The sequence below is a fragment of the Pinus tabuliformis genome, chromosome 8, assembly GCF_031772625.1.
Source record: "Pinus tabuliformis cultivar Carrire ecotype Pingquan chromosome 8, CPIR1, whole genome shotgun sequence".
NCBI lineage: Eukaryota > Viridiplantae > Streptophyta > Pinopsida > Pinales > Pinaceae > Pinus > Pinus tabuliformis.
Genome location: NC_142294.1, coordinates 460,539,900 through 460,554,343, shown reverse-complemented (window position 1 = coordinate 460,554,343; position 14,444 = coordinate 460,539,900). Strand labels below are relative to the sequence as shown.

General features: G+C 36.8%; 1 pseudogene; it reads left to right on the top strand.

Moving 5' to 3' along the window:
* Positions 1-12,043: 12,043 nt before the first annotated feature.
* The window catches only part of LOC149236035 (two-component response regulator ORR22-like), a 53,101-nt pseudogene continuing 50,700 nt past the window's right edge, over positions 12,044-14,444 (top strand).

The following is a 14,444-nucleotide window of genomic DNA, read 5'->3' as shown; positions in this document are numbered from 1 at the left end:
CCCTTGAGTCTGTGCACATCCGCCACTCTCCTCCCTTCTTGGGAGCGAGAACCGTTGGGACTGCGCAAGGGCTCAAACTTTCCCTTATCAATCCCTTGTCTAGCAATTCTTGCACCTACTTCCTAATCTCTTCATTCTCCTTAGGGCTCATTCGACATGCCGCTTTGTTCAACAAAATGGCTCCTGGTATGAAGTAAATATCATGACTTATACTCCTTTTGGGGGGTAATTTGTTTGGCAAGTCATCCACCACTATATCCCTAAATTCCTGCAACATCTGTTGGATTTTTGTAGGTAAATCTGATACCTCTGTATGCAACAACACTGTCCTTGCTTTCTTTACAACTGCATAACCCATCTCACTGTCCTCAACTTGTTTCAGAAACTGTTTTCCACTAACCAACAATGCTCTTGGTTCACTTGTCCCTACTGTCCCTTCTTCTTTGATGGGAACAAGTGTATGCTTGATTCCATCCTTGACAAACTTATAACAGTTCGTCAATCCATCGTGTACCACTTTCCTGTCGTACTGCCAAGACCTGCCTAGCAGTATGTGACATACATCCATCGACATGATGTCACAAACGACTTTATCCTTATATCTGCCTATTTGAAACTCCACCTCGCATTGTTCATCCACCAGCAATTGATGGCCTTTTTGCATCCATGAGACTCTGTAAGGGTTGGGATGTTTCAAGTGCTTCAATTCCAACTTTTCTACCATCTCTATGGACACTAAGTTATCAGTACTACCGCTGTCAATAATTAACTTACAACACTTACCTCATGACTTACAAACTGTTCTAAACAAAGCCTTTCGATGTGTCTATTTGGTGACCTTCTTGACTGGTTTTAACAACACCTTGTGCAGCACCAGGGCTTCCCCTGTCTCTGGAGCATTTTCTGCTTCTTGGGGAGGTGCCGCTGCTTCTTCTAGTTGTGCAACATATGCACCCCTCTGTCCAGCTTGATCTGCCTCTGGACATTCAAATGATCGGTGTCCCCATTTATGACACCTGTAACATTGATAACCAGCCCCTCTTCCTTGGCCATTTCACCTGCCTCACTGGGATGACCTACCACCTCTCACATTATCACCTCTGTCCGCTGATCCGGAAGTTCTGGAACTGTTGCCTTCCTCATTACTACTAGCAATCCGCCCTCTGCAATATGACTCTCCTTTTCCCCTGCGGGCTCCTTGTCCTCTCCGAGCATTCTGCCTTCTAGTAATTTTCTCTTTAGCTTTCATCGCACTGTTATACGCTTCTTCAGTGTTCTTTGGAGATAAAATACTGATTTCATCTAAAATTTCTAATCTTAACCCATTTACATACTTGGCTATTCTTTCCACGGTATCCTCTGTATATCCGGCTCTTAAGTTTACTTGATAGAACTCCTTTGTGTACTCCCTTACCATCATTCCTTTCTGTCTCAGATTCTGCACTTGCTTGTGTAGTGCAATCTGATAATCTTTCGGCAGAAATCGGCCCTTCAACTTGGCCACCATCCTTGACCAGGTTTTAATCGGCATCTTGTTCAATCTCTTTCTCTCCGTTTGGACACTATCCCACCATAGGGCTGCATGTCCCTTCAATTTTGTCGCAGCGAACCTAACTCTGCAGTCTTCGCTGACTTCCTCACACTCGAAATACTTATCCATCTCGCTGATCCAATCCAATAAAACCTCTATGGATAGGCTGCCATCATAGGTTGGGAGTTCTGGTTTGGGTTTACTGCTTGCCACTAAAACAGACCTCAACAGTCTCACTTCTGGGGTCTCACCTTCTGGTCCATCTGTTGCTGCTTCAGTTTCCTCTTCATTGTCATCGCCTACCTCTGGGTCTCTTCTTCTCCCTGCCTCCACTGCCTCCAAACGGGCAGCAAGAATTCTGATCTCCTCTCTCAGTCCTTCCTCTGCTATCCTTTGAACACCTCTGCCACGACCTCGCCTTCCTCTTTCCATGTCTTCAATCAATTTCACCTGCTCTGATACCACTTTGATGGGACCAGCCCAACACTTTACAGTCTGTCGTAATTAAAATGATTATGTGATGTTTATATGTTTGATTGAATAATTCGGTTGTGATTACACGTGGGAGGAATGCACCGTCGGATATTTTGGGTTTGTATTATGTGGCATTCAATTACACAATTATGAATGGGTACTTGCCTCAGATTTCGTATTCCCACTCATTCCTATGCCTGAACCCTTTGTTCGTCGTTCATTTTGGTCATTTGTTGTTGGCTTGTCGAGGGTTTGCTCCGCTGTGCTCTGTAAGTTTTGGTAAGCAGCTTTGCTGCGAGCCTTGGGCGCGCCTCTGGTTGTTTCCAGTACTGGCTCCTTACTATGTGCGTGGTTGCTCTTAAACCTTGGTTCATTGGCAGTTGTGGTTTGCCCTGTAGCTGCCTGGGTAAGTGATACTTCTATTGTGGTTTGTTTTCCTTCTACTGTTGGTTCAACAGGCTACTGTATTTCAAGTTTTGTGCTGGTATTTCTCATTCTGGTTGGCAACTTAGTGATTGGCTTGTCTCCAGGCTCAACTCGATGGCATTCTTTCGTCCTCGGCTTAAAACGCAGGTAGTCTTCCTTCTCTGTTTCAATTTGTGATTCTCTTTCCACAACTTCTAACCTGGTTTTCTCCTTCATCTCTGCAGTTAGTCGGAACTTTGGGTGGAATGTCTGTCTTCGGCTCTCACTGCAAATTCTCAGGTAAAGTGGATGCAATTTCCATTGGTTGTTCTCTCCAAGCTTTGTACTTTCACTTCGACAACAATATATTTTCTAACACCTGTGTGTCATTCGCTGTGCAGGTATTGAGGGTTTGCAGTTGGAGGTCTCAGTGTTGTATGCCTTGGTCTGGTCTGGTAGGCTCTGCTTCTTTGTATTTTCTTCAGTCCTCGGTCTGGTTTCAGTTTAGGCTGTCTGGTCCTATGGCTCAATGCTTGTCATTTGACTCACGCTGTGAGTGATGCTCTATCGTTTTGGGGTCTGGACTTCCATTGTTTCATTGACTGCCATCTTCTGTATGTGGATGCAGTTTTCCCTCGAAACCCTCACCTAGGGTTTGTCGTTCAAGGGTCTGCGTGTCTATAGCTGTGTATGAGTAGGTGTTTGAAACCCTCACCTAGGGTTTTTCATTCATGGTTTGAACATTTATGGCTTGGTCTTTACAGTACTGCTATGTAATTGTTATACACTGGACTTTGCAATTTTGAAAGAAAAATCCTTCAGGAAAACATAATGGGATTTGGTTTTGATTTACCTGAATGACATTTGCTTTTGGTTGACTCCGAATGCTTGGCCTGAATTGCAGTTATGATTCTTCAGTTTTGCTTGTGATTATATGAACGTGCACGAACGTTGTAGATACGCTGGTAATTTTGTATGACTGTCAATTTGTATGTATGGTGGAAGTTTTCGTCCGGTCATGTGTACTTGACCTGTACCGAAATTGTTTGTGTCACTCTTGTTCTATCTTCACTGTTTGCTACAAATGAATTATAAACCCTCGTATTGTATATGTTCTTTTGTCTCGTTATGAGAACTGGTTCTATTTCTTAGGAAAACAAAACGAGTTCATTTCAAGAATATGTGTACAGTTAGTTGTCTGCTCAGATAGTCATCAATTGGAAAACACAATAGAGTACAGTAGAACATACAGATGGACAGAACTTAGTTTCTTTGTTATTGTTATTATTTGAGTGTGAGAGGTACTGAACCCCATACATGACTTTTGTTGTTACAGTTATATGTTTATGGTTCCAGTTAATGAAACTGTATAGTTGCTTTTCAGTTATATACTTTATAGTTACATGGTTATTAGTCATTTGGTTATGTCCTTATGACAAGATTTTCCTTTTAGACACATTTGTCTTTTTCTTTTTAAAATAATAGGACAATTATTAATCCATGACTTATGAGCAACAGAAAAAAAAATAACCCTAACCGATAAAACCTATCCTTGACTAATTTAGAGATTAAAATAAAAATAAAAAATCCTACCTCCTATTCTGTCAACTAACATAAAGACAAATAAAAAGTTAACTCAACTCTTCGACCTGGCAGAGACCGACACCCGATAATGGTGCGTGAGCTGGATGCTCCTGCATCACTACTTAGGGCTTATGATTCAAGGTTTTTTCCCTACCTTCACACTACTTCATTTTTGTTAGGGATTTGAAGGGTGACACATGCATCCATTGGGTAAATATTATGGCTAAAATTGAGTTCTAGGAAACTAGGAAAGCTCTTAACATCTTGGAGGGGTTTTGAGGGATGTGGAGTCCATATTTTGTTTCCATTACAATTATGTAGAGCTCCAGAGTCAATGGCACAACTGGATTTTTGAAATTGATCGCCAGATAGAGACTAGTCCTGCATGGTGCACAAAAGGCATGACATCGTTCGAAATTGGATTTTCGCAGCATGCCTTTGACAGTTGTTTTCTCAAATCAACGGTAGAAAACAAAAGTAGTAGTGACATTTTTACAATCAAAAGTGTAGATGATTGTAGGTAGTGAACAGATTAGAAAAGGACACCTTCTATGTAAATGTGCCCCAAAAGCTTTCGTTAAGCTGCCAAATTCCAACATTGATTTCAAATTTAGGAATATTTCAAAATTACATACTAGAACTTATTTAGGAAACCAATTGCATGCTAAAACTTACTTTACATTAGATTAATTACACATATAAATACATCAATTATTGCTTGAAGGTAGAAATTCTATCTTCACGACACAATCAACTAGTTGAGAAAATATCTCAACAAAACACCAAAGTAGGAGCTATATTAGTTGGATTATATCTCCCAGATCCAACTAAATAACAATTAAATAACTCACATAACAATTATATTTATGATGATGAATCACATTCAATGAGCAGAAGACAAGTAGGAGTTAAATCTCCAAGTCAATCCCTTAACGAATACTTGTCTTTGAGCTTCTTGTTTACAAAGTCTTCATTAGCTTCTTTAAACATTTTTGAAATCACATAGAGCGAACTACATCTTGTTGTCTCATAACCCTAAAAGGTGCCGTCAACACACTAGATTCCTGAGTTCCACTCTGGAACTCCCGAATCATAGATCTCTCGAAGTCAATTACTGAACAACATCCCATGTCGTTGCATAACCTCACAAGAAGACGACTCCCACGTCTTCAACAAATGAGGAATCTTTCCCTAGATCCACAACTGCCAAACTATCTAGAAAACCATCCATATTGAGTTTTACACCACTCGATCTCTTAAAATAGTTGCTTCAAAGACAATCTATCACCTATTTGCAATAATTGAACTACTAGTCATTCTATGGATAAGCTCCCATCTACCAAGATACATGGGTGCCGATTGTTGTTCTCGCTAGTTGTATAGAGAAGTCATATGGATACATAATGTATTTAGAGTTAGTTTTACAAATGATCTCCTTATCTGATTTTGAAATTCATCATCACTGAATTTACAAACAAACTTCTAATAATTTATAAAGAATCTATTATTAATCAATATCATTTTCTGAATCTGAATCTAGTGTGAATGCATAGCCATACTGATCGCTCCATCATTTCAGTACCCTAGACGCACACAACCAATTGAATATTAGATTGGGAAATATAAGAAAATCTAGTTGGAGAACATTTCAAGTAATGGCAATAACATATGCACAAAACAAAGTGTTTCATTTCAGCTAGTCTTATTCAAACTTTTGCTGTAAACTCGCTGGTTTGTTATTGTTCATCCAAAATAGTCGGTTCTTCACCACAGGTTCCGCTTTATTCTGGATAATTCAACTTGTATATGGTCCCCTACTAGGAAGCTTATCCATTTAAGGATAATTTTTTTTTCTATCTTAGAATCTAGCGATGGAACCAAATCACAAACCACAAGTGTGACACAAGTCAAGTGGCAGAAGCTTGATAGAATGATCTCTGGTAGTGAATCCCTTTGATGCAAATAGTGTTAAGAACTTATCGATTATGTCCAAAGTCCAAAAATGCAGAATTAGACAGATTCTCATTTACCGATCAATGTCTTTAAGATCTGACATACCTAGGGTGTACAGAAAGCCGACGTTGCTTGAGCGTAGAGACCCACCTTGTGAAAGAGTTTCAGAAATTTACTGAGCACAAAAAGCACAATAAATTCAACCCTCCATCATGGTTGTGGTTATCGTACTCTCCATCAAATTATCTTGTGCTAGACTTTTTGTTCGAACTTAATAATGGCACCGCTTTAGACGAAGAATATTGCATTGTAGAAGCCTTTTGTAATAGATCTCTTTGCATATGAGTGACATTGCCATTGGTTGGATCTTATTCTCGCAATCCCTTTTTCCTTTTTCTGCAACAGTAAATCCAAAAGGTCATGATGTTTCCCCATAATATATGCATAGGATTTCGATCAGGAGCATGCAGGTCAAAATACTCTGATTCTTAATGATAAGTCAACCAGAATATATCTATTCTATGTCGTGTTTTCAGTAGCCACTTTGCCCGACAATGTTTAATCATAGCTTCGGTTGTAGCAAGACAAACAAGTATGAACGTTGGACAACCTTATAAAACATTGGCTTTACCTAGGTGTTTCTAAGATATTCAGTGCCTCCATTTATCAAAATTCTATGACCTCAAAAAATCTATGTTTGATCTTGCAGCTTTGGGCACAAATTGAGTGACAATGAAGGGCATAGATGTTTGGACAAATATCTCACACAAACACAATCGCACTTAAATTTCAAAACACAAACTTATACTAATCTAGCATACAACTAATAATAAGTAACTCACAACTCTAGCCTAACCATGGTCCCTCCCTTAAGGGAGTTGAGCCTAAAAAGGCTTTGATACCAATTTGAGAAACCAATTGCAGACAAAAACTTACTTTACATTAGATTAATTACACATATAAATACATCAATCATTGTTTGAAGATAGAAATTCTATTTTAACCACACAATCAATTAGTTGAGAAAATATCTCAACAAAACACCAAAGTAGGAGCTATATTAGTTGGATTAAATCTGTGAGATCCAACTAATTAATAATTAAACAACTCACATAAAAATTACATTTATAATTAAGAATCTCATTTGAAATCTGTGAAATCCAACTAATTAATAATTAAACAACTCACATAAAAATTACATTTATGATTAAGAATCTCATTCAATGAACACAATATAAATAGGAGTTATAACTCCAAATATTATTGCAGTGGTGAAATACCTTTTTATTATCATCATAAGAAACTACTTAAGGCTATAACTTTCTTTCCTAAAAGATTAAGTTAGAAACTCAAAACATGACTATATTAAAATAGGTCTAACATAATAAAATATGCCAAAAATTAATATGCCAAAAAATACTTGTTAAGTTGCCAAATTCCCACATTGATTTATAGAAATATTTCAAAATTACATACTAGAACTTAAAACATCTATTTAAAACATTTCATATAGAACTTCCATAAATGGTAAATAAAAAATTAATATCTCCCATTTCCAAAAACATATAATCATGTAATTTCAAAAATATATGATCATGTAGCATTTATATAAACCATTTTCATCCACACAAGCTCAACATTTTAAGATGCAATGTAACATGGAATGCGTCATGATAAAAACAGTGATATAGGCTAATAACATGACAAGTATCATGCAATGCATAATAACAACAAAACTCGTATAAACTACCATGTAAAAACAGAAAAATAATCATATTGTGTCAGAATTTATAAAACCAAAAACGTTGCACCATGCCTCGATTAACCGCGAATTATTGTAAAGCGAATCAAACAGATCTATTGTATTAACCTATATCTTAAGTCTAAGTTTAAGTTTAAGTTTTGGAATTGCATATTCTTGATAAATAGCCAATAGCTCGATGCATTTATTGGCCACTGATATTGTAAAGCTAATTAAACATGTAGAAAATGGCGTGTAACAGATTATAAAAATAAATTTTTAAAAGTTTATTCGGAAAGTTATTTTTTGTTAGGTGATTTTTTTTAATAAGAGTGTTTAAATGATTTTTTATTACTTTGAAACAAATTAGATGTATTAGATGTATTCACTCTCGAATATAAATGTAATTAGGTTTGGGTTTCTCGAGTATTAAGGTTTATCTTTTTTACTAGTTGGAAGATTATGGATTTCTTCAACAAAACATGCCATGCATTTTAATATTAATACTTATAAAGTCTTATTTAAAAGTGGGTCTAAACTTATTTTACTATTTATAAGGTTGTCCAAGCCATCATGTTGAAAGTTGAGATCAACGTTCCTCTTCAAAATACATTATAGTTAATGGGTTTGGGGAAGCTACTTGAGAAAATGGCTTGGTATGATTTGTAAAATCTTTGAAATCACATAAATCATGACTACATAATTGCACCAAATCATTGGTTAATTTGGCAATAGTAATGATTGAATATATTTGACCTTTTTGAAGTATTATAAAACATGCAAACGTGTCATATTATTTGGTTTGACCATATTTTATCGTTAAACTAAAACTAAAAAAATATCATGAGAAAAAGATAAAATTTATATTAATAAACAATTGATTTTATATTCATAATGAACAATAAACAAAAATATAAATAATAGGTATGATATTTCAATGTAGGATAAAAATATATACTTAATCTTATATGTGATTTTTTTTATTTTTATTTTTTATTTTAAATCCATCATAATGATCCCATCTTGTTATCACTCCTAATTAATTGCAAATTCCAAAATATTTTTAAAATATGATTTTGCTTACATTTACTTGCTTGATTTTCAAGTGATTCAAAAATTATAAGAAAACTTATCTCAAATTATTATTATTCAATTTATTTTGGACATTTTAATTTCCTAAAAGAAAATTATCAATATTTTCCTAACTTGAATGAAAAATCTATTTGATTCTAAAATTCTATCAATGTCAAAAACCTAGATTCTTCTCCATCTATTGAAAACTGAATTGATTCTCACTCATTTATATTTATATTAAATTGTTAGTTGATGGCATATTATAATTTTAATTGGTACAAACAGCACATGTTTTGGTGACATGACATTCCAAAGAAAAAGGTAGCTTAGGCATTTCTTTATATACATTTTTGTAAATTTTGGATACAAAAATGCAATATAAAGGGTTTAAGTCGTAATACCAACCTAACATAAGTTCAAGTAACTTATCACTATAAAGGGTTTTTGGAATTGGATTCACACATGTTTTGTTTGTGATTTACAGAATGCTTTGTGATAAATACATTCTACAACTTTTCTATACTCTCATGTCTTAATGTACATGCTTACACAAAATACAATAAAAGAAAGACTTGCTCTAATATTTTAACATTTAGAAGACAAAGATTTTATATGGATATAGTTTACCTTTTTTACCTTGATCATTAGATGAAGTCATGCTTAATGAATTCATGCTTAATAAATCCACACACAGATAATTATTTTATTGTCATTATTCATGTTTAATAAATCCAGAAAAGATAATTATTTTGTTGTCATTAGTCACGCTTAATAAGTCCACAAAGATAAATTATTTGGTTGTCATTATTGAATGGATATCTTGTTCGCATTATAGAAAGGATAGCTTCTCAAGATATGATCCCCACTTGCCACATCCAAAACATTAAATTAATGCTGAAAAACCTTGTTTGAGAACAACTATTCTCTGCATTGTTTTGATCTTCCTTAATCATGTGCTTCTACACATAGATATTACTATTGCGAGGGGCAGTACAAATAGAGATATTACTATTGCGAGGGGCAGTACACATAGATCTTTTGAGGGGGAGCAATATCACTGTGACCTAATTTTGGGTGCTAATTTAAAGGTCGAGGTGTGATATTATGCATTGTTTTGATCTTCCTTAATCATGTGCTTCTACACATAGATATTACTATTGCGAGGGGCAGTACACATAGATCTTTTGAGGGGGAGCAATATTACTGTGACCTAATTTTGGGTGCTAATTTAAAGGTCGACGTGTGATATTGAACTAGGATGATGATATAAATTGTGATATGTCAAATAAGTTGCTAAGTTGGAATGAACTCTATAAAGTTTAAAATGCATGCGATATTGAAGTAGGATGATAACACAAATTGTGATATTCAAAGTAGGTTGCTATGCTGCAATGAACTATATAAAATTTAAAATGCTTTGCAGAAAGGTATCACACTCTACTGGATTAGAATGATGTGTTTTTTGTGTGCTGATGAAGTATACTTGTGTAATCACTAAAGTGTAATAATAATTATTCTGGTTGTATTTTCAGAAATTGAATTTTCTTCGCTTAATATCTATCTATATATATCCCGGAGATGATACAAGTGCGATTTACAAAGCATTACACACCAAAATGTATGACCATCATATAATAAAGGTATGCGTGAAGCTGCTATGAGGTGCATTAAATGCCCTATAGCAGGCTGGATAGCTGTTGCCATATTTGTTGCTATACTTGAGCCTAAGCCGCCGGAGACAGCTCTGCACCGAATAAAGACTCCGAGGGAAGACAGATTTGGTGACACGGGACACCAGGCACGTATAACCCCATTAAAGGTAGAACGTACCGAACTGATTGAAATTCTGAGCTACATTTTTTTAGACATTTCACGTGTCCGCATGCCAACATCGGAGCTGGGGATTGAGACTCTCCGTCGGTGGGGTTATGCTCCCTTGGGAAGCGTCCTTTAAAGACGCTACAGGTCTGCTTCAATAGGTTTTGTTTGGATCTTTACATTTCACGTGTCCGCATGCCAACATCGGAGCTGGGGATTGAGACTCTCCGTCGGTGGGGTTTATGCTCCCTTGGGAAGCGTCCTTTAAAGACGCTACAGGTCTGCTTCAATAGGTTTTGTTTGGATCTTTCCAAATATGTTTGGGAATTTGTAACCGGCTAATAGGTTTGTAAGATTCTGGGTAGGAATTTGTCATTTCAATGATTTCGATTTTTATAAGTGTGTTAGGGTCAGATCTTCTTCATGTCACCTTGTGAATGCTACATAAACTATATAACGTTAAATCTGATTATTTCTCCTATCAATTCTCCAACAACATGGGAAGAAAAAAACATGTAATTTCAATGTTCCTGACTTTAATATCCCGCGGATGTTGCCAAACTCCTTTAGTGTTAATTGTTCGATAGCCCCTGTGCAGTTCACTGAAATGACGGCGGTGTAAGTTATTATCTCGACGCCACGTGAAGTAACAGATGTTTGGCCATGGATAACGGATAAGGAGGGCAAGCCATACACACTTTAAAAAATCAAAATCATTGAAAGGACAAATTCCTACCCAGAATCTTACAAATCCATCTAGAAGGTTACAAATTCACAAATATTTGGAAAGATCCAAACAGAAACCTATTGAAACCTATTAGCTGGCCTCTATCAAGACAGACCTGGAGCGTGATGCTTCCCAAGGGAGAATAAACCCCACCGACGGAGAGTCTTAATCCCTGGCTCCGATATTGCCATGCGGACACGTGAAAAGTCAAAAAAATATTGCTCAGATATTTTGTCTGCGGAAGATGGTAAAAGTAGATTTTATGGTGGCTACATGGCGAGAATTTAGAACAGGAATCGAAACTGGCGGGAGGTGGAGGCAAATGTTCGTTTCCGTAATATCTGCAGACGGCTGCGTGACGTTTGTCTGCATAGCAGTAGAAAGGCTTTTTCTATTTCCACTTTTATAATATTATAAATGCTATTTGACATGAGGGGAATAGCCATCGCCCTCTGAGTGACATCACATGGAGAGAGAGGGTTAGCGTGGAGAGGCCTCTGAATGACAGCACGTGGAGAGAGAGGTCTGAGTGACAGCACGTGGAGAGAGGAGGCGAGCGTGGAGAAGGCACTCTATGGATATTCCACTCGCATGTCAGATAGCATTTATAATGCCATAGAGGTGGAAATAGGAAAAGCCGCAGTAGAAATGGTTTGACCTAAAACTCAGATGGGTTTCTTTTGCCATTTAAGGTAACTCTATAGCCACAGTCAGTTCTGGTTGTGAGTGAGTTAAAAGATGGATTTCATCTGAGCTATTCCTCCATTAGTGGCAGAGAGCATCATGTTGAACAGGCAGAGGCAATGCCTGAGGTTTTCTGTTGGAGATGTTGCTCCCTCTGCTGCTCCAATGGCAGAGAATCAAAGAAGGCAGGAGAAATTATTTCGAAAAGGACTCCGTGTTCTGGTGGTGGACGACGACACTGTTTCCCTCGCTGTTTTGGAGAGAATGCTCCTACAATGCGATTACAACGGTGAGTGTATTCTCTGGGTGTAATAAACCCTGGACTGCACATCACTTTCGTCATGATTTGTGTACTGTCACCAACGATTTAGCATTTTGCATCTTCGACCAACCTTATCATGGCTAATTCTACAACCATCTTCATACAGACGGTGTATTTCCCCAGCATCGTTTAAATTTTCAATGAAAGCCACCAAGATTGAAACTCACAAACGTTAACAATGGACACAAATAAATCAATAGTCTATTCTCCTGCTATAAAGCTTACTTTTGTTATTTTGCTAGAAATCTGCTACTTAGACGGAAAGTTATGGAAATTCCAGAAATCTCAGTCATATTTAGAGAAAGGATTGTTGTAAATCCAAGTTATAATTGTTAAATTTCAAAAATCCAAAGTTATAATTGTTAAATTTCAAAATTTTAGGTGTTTTAGACGTTTTTGATAGTGCTGAATCCATTTCCACCATCAAAAGCATGATTCAAACACTGTCTCTAGAAGATTTTTTTAAAGATTTTTATGAATTTTTTTTAAAGATTTTTATGAATTTTTGTCCGATTCCAACCAAACCACTTTTAGTCATCAGTCAATTCCTCGATTCCAACCACTTTTAGTCATTCAGGCAATTCCTCCGCCTTGGAAGACGGCTCCTTAGAAATCTAGTGATTAAATTTATAATTTTAAAATATAATTTTTGTAATCAAAACAGCTTTACAAATATTTGCAAACACTCAATCTAATTGTATATTAAAAGCACATTTAAACTGAAAAAAATATAATAATCTTCAACAAAATTAGATATATAACAATCTCATTCAAAATTGTTAATTAGATATATAACAATCTCATTCAAAATCGTTGTGTATGGATGCATTTTTTAAAAAATCAAAACTTTCAAAAATCTAGACCATTTTTCAGGATACTGAAACTATATATAGTCAAATACCTCTAAATAAATGGTTACAGAAAGAAGAATTAAAATAGTTCGACAAAACCCCAAAAAAACACAGAGAAGAATTATCATGAGCGGATAATGCATTGGTGACATATTAAAAAAAGAGAAGAAGAATTATCATGAGCGGATAATGCATGGAAAGACGACATGTGTTTGCTTGTTGCGTTGTGGTTGGTATCAGTGACAGCATGCACAAGCGTTTCCCAAGCAATTTCTTTGGTAATGGAGAACAGTGACAGATTTGATATTGTGATGAGCGACGTCTACCTGCCTAGTGCAGATGTCTTCAAATTACTAGAGGCCGTCGGTATTGGATTTGGCCTGCCCGTGATAACTAAGTAAAGTGATTCGGTCTTCAATGAATGAATACCTTTTTAGCTATTTTTAGTTCGACAAGCAAATAGCAACACTATTAGCGTCGCAGTTCAGTACCCTAAGCTTTTGGGTTGGGTGTGCAGTGATGTCTGCAAATAGTGAAACAGATGTTGTAATGAGAAGCATAACAGGCGGTGCCTGCGCCATCGGAATCGAAGAGGTTCAGACCATAAGGCAGCACGTCGTTCGCAGCCATGGACAAGAAAGTCATTGTCATAAGCTCGAGAAAAGCCACGAAGGCAGAGTGTGGTGTCAGTCGACAGTTTCCAAGAAGCGAAAACACGGCAGTGGTCAAGTGGTGCAAGACATGAACAGCCTCAAGACAGGCCGTGTGCACTGGACTGATCAACTCCATCGGTGTTGAAATATAATTTCAACTGTGTTCGTTCATACGTACTGCACCTAAAACCGCCGCAGGGAAACCTCAAACCGCTTAACGATTTCGGACCGCTTTCCAGCAGCACTTGGTTTTCGTATAATCGAGCCCGATACAATCTCCTGTTGACGCGTGGCTCTCTACATACGTCATCATTTCTGACTTTTCGGGACGTAAAGTTCAGTATAAATAGACGTTCCGAAATCCTCCACCGCTGTCTGATCTGCTTCATCATTCACCGCCGTCCGATCTGCTTCAAACCTGCATACGGTCAATATTAACTACATTGCGTGGAGTGAAAAATTAAGTGATCTGCTTCATCATTCACCGCCGACCGATCTGCTTCAAACCTGCATACGGTCAATATTAACTACATTGCGTGGAGTGAAAAATTAGGAGTGAAAAATTAAGTTTGATTGACAGCAGTTTTTTTTATTAATGCATTGTCATAGGTGTAGGTAATGCATTTA